Source organism: Gekko japonicus, unplaced genomic scaffold (assembly GCF_001447785.1).
Source record: "Gekko japonicus isolate JY-2015 unplaced genomic scaffold, Gekko_japonicus_V1.1 scaffold3340, whole genome shotgun sequence".
Classification (NCBI taxonomy): domain Eukaryota; kingdom Metazoa; phylum Chordata; class Lepidosauria; order Squamata; family Gekkonidae; genus Gekko; species Gekko japonicus.
In genome coordinates this window covers 49,731-52,925 of record NW_015173782.1, presented here as the reverse complement: position 1 = coordinate 52,925, position 3,195 = coordinate 49,731, and the positions used below count along the sequence as shown (strand labels likewise).

At 47.2% G+C, this 3,195-nt stretch overlaps 1 long non-coding RNA gene across 1 annotated transcript in view; it reads left to right on the top strand.

Moving 5' to 3' along the window:
- The first annotated feature begins 926 nt into the window (after nucleotides 1-926).
- The window catches only part of LOC107120770, a 9,049-nt gene continuing 6,780 nt past the window's right edge, over nucleotides 927-3,195 (top strand). Inside the window, exons 1-2 of the long non-coding RNA XR_001482835.1 lie at nucleotides 927-992; nucleotides 1,973-2,172. This is a non-coding gene — a long non-coding RNA (uncharacterized LOC107120770). The remainder of the gene's footprint in view (nucleotides 993-1,972; nucleotides 2,173-3,195) is intronic.

Genomic DNA, 3,195 nt, shown 5'->3' with positions numbered 1-3,195 from the left:
CTTCCACAGTATGATGTTAGTTTTATTTCATTTCAGCGTAGAAATCATATGAATTCATGAGGATCCGTGCTTTGCGCGGTTGTGGTGCCACGAATCTGTGGATGTGTGATCTCTGTGGTGCCCCCTATAGACTAACACATGGCCTACAATATGATGGTGGTTTTGTTTCATTTCAATGTAAAAATCATATGAATTCATTAGGATCCATGTAGATCCGACTTTTACCTTTTTCCATAAAGGGTTTGCATTGTGAGAAGTGGACTCTCTAACCCCCGAAAACTGATGCTGAAAGAAAATATTGAGGTTTTACTAGACTCTTATTCATTTCTACCTGAGTTCCTTTCAGGTGAACCACGGACAGGTCGCACACAAACCATGTGCTTTTTAGGGCTGCCACATCCCTGGTCAACAGCAGAGGATGGGGGGGGGGGGTAGGGTTGCTAGATCCAGGTTGGGAAACTCCCGGAAATTTGGGGTTAGAGCTTGGAGAGGACAGGGACCTCAGTGCAGTATAAAGCTACGGAGTCCACCCTCCAGAGCATATACTTTCTCCAAGGGAACTGATCTCTTTAGTCTGGAGATGAGCTATAATTCCAGGGGATCCCCCCCAGGTCCCACCGGGAAGCTGGCACCCCTTGTGGGGCCCCTTGTTAAGAGCGAGGAGTAACCATTAAGAAAGAGAGAGAGAACGAAACTACCTTTTCATTGGCCTAATCATAATCATTCCCACCCGTTCAAAAGGAGAGGGAGTGCTTCTTTGCTTCCTTTCTTTGGCTCTAATACTTGCTTTCCCGCGGTTTTACCAAACGAGGCACCAATGCTTGCGAGAGAACCCCCGGAAGCTACGTTTCCCAAGAGTCTTTACGACGCGTTTTAAAAGAACCAATCAGAGCGTACGTTAGTTGACGTCAATATAAAAGGCCAATCCTGCGCTGTATGCTTCCTTTCGTTCGTTTCCGTTTCTTGCGCAGGTTGCGTTGAGCTGGAAAGAGGTGGGTAGGGGGGGGGGTTCGGTTTCCAATCCATCGCCATCCTTTTGTTTCGGGGGGAGAGAGAGGTCTATACTAAATGTCGATACTCTCTACTGAGATTTTTCATTGTTCATTTGGTAATAAAAAATAACCAAATGAGGCGATTGGCTGACATGTGGTGTTGCGGACTTGCCTGGGGGATTCTCTAGTTCTTTTTATACTGGGGGAGGGAGGCGAATATCTTTTAATCCACCTGGTTCTGGGAAACTAGCATAACGATCTGTTTTTGCTGTGCTCCTCGTTTTGAAATGGGTGTCATGTTTAAGTTCGTATAGATTCGGAGGAGGAGGAGACCTAAACGGCTGCTCTACAGCTACTAATCGTAGAAGCAGGTGGTCTCTTTCTCTCCCCCCCCTCCCCCGTCGGTTTCATGCCGGGTGTTGCAACCGCACTGCCTGGTGAGGGCAGGTTTTACAAGTTTTCTTTAGGTTATTATTTAGAAATCCTGGTTTAGCAGCCTAAACGGTGCTCCTAAGGTCTAGTGGCTTGTGGCATGGTTCATGTGTGCAGGAGTCTGAGGTGGCAGATCCCTATTATATGGACTGGTATCTGGCACAGCCAGTTCAGATCTCCATGTGGCCATGAAGCTTGCCAGATGGCCTTGTATTTGCGTTTTTACGGGGGGAGGGAAATTAAATGTGACTTTCCCACAGCCACAAACCAATTTTGCCTTTGCGGGATTCTACCACTTTATTCTGCTTTATGTGTAGACCAAGTTAAGGCTAGGGATATTGTGGTTCAGAGCTCCCTGTTTGGCAAAATCCCTTTCAGACTTAACCCACCTTACAGAATAGTTGTGTGATTTTAAAACAAGAGCTCTGTATACCATCATGAGTTCCTTGGAGGAAAGATGGGAGAGCTGCTGATATATGCCAGAGAAGATACAGAAATTCAGGTCCAGGTGCTTATGCCAATTAATTCCCTGCTCTCTTGTATTCCAGGTCTTAACGCTGTGCTGGAGAAGAGTCTCCAGAGGGCTTGTGCACTGGACTGGCCTTTGTCTTCTGCTGAGGAAAGAAAACAGATAGGCATGGCCCATCCTTTGAGGGGAAGTGGAGGAATGGGTAGCACTGACCCATGTAATAAGCTGCTGCTTGGTGAACTAGAAAAGCCAGCATTGGCTCCATTTGCGCTTGTTCTGGTGAGCTTCTGAGAGTTTCATGGGTAACACCCAGTGGGTCACTGGCACTGGCTACCCTTCCTCAAAAGTCCAAAAAGTGCCAGCAGACATTACAGGGGGGTGGGCAAGGGCTGAAACAGAGGCCCTGCTAGCAATGCTGAAGCATTTGGTGTTTCTCCCCCTCGGAGGCATACACAGATGTAAAGTGGTCCCTGATTTTACGCATCTTTCACTCAAGAAAGCATCGGACTGAAGATGGTAACATTTGTGGTCCTATTTCTTCATCCTCACCAGTGACTTTAAGTAGCAGTGGATTTTGCTGACAGTTAAAATGAGTGCATGCTTCTGTTGGGCATAGATGGGTCTTGATTAATGCTCCCTCTAAGTCTTGTGAGCAAAAATTCTACCTTGTGAGCTACTGGCATTAAAGTTGTGAGCGAGCGATTTGGCTGCTGCATAAATCAGTTTGCTCTGGAGCCCTCCTTCCTGAGCGAAGACAAAAATGTGTGAGCTGGAGGCTAAGAAACTGAGCTGGCTCACATTAACTCAGCTTAGAGGGAACACTGGTCTCGATATCATTTTCCTATGGCATTTTAGCCCCTGTATTGTTCCTGGATTGTCCAGGAGGTGGAACAACTACAGTGTCTGATGTAGTGTTAAATTCCTTTTTGCCTCTTTCTGTTGGAAGCTTTCCCCTGTGGCCCTGTCGAAGCTGCATCTGTCTCTTGTGTGGCCGATGTGGTCAAAAAGGTGCCAAAAGTAACTCTTCCTTGACGGTCGCTGTTCAGTTGGTCCCCATGTAACTGTCCAGCAACATTTTTAGGAAGATACACATTCTCTGTTGAGGACCTGCCCAATGTCAATCGTACCCATGTTTCCAGGTGTGTGAAACAGTAGGGAGAGGTTGTTTCTTAGAGATTGAGTGGTCTTAATTGGGGTCCGGGTGCCCGTTCTTGAGATGGAGGAGGGTACTGGGATAGTCTGGGTGGACGAGGAACCACCAGCTACAGTGATCCCTAATGTGGTGGTCATGGGCACTGTGGG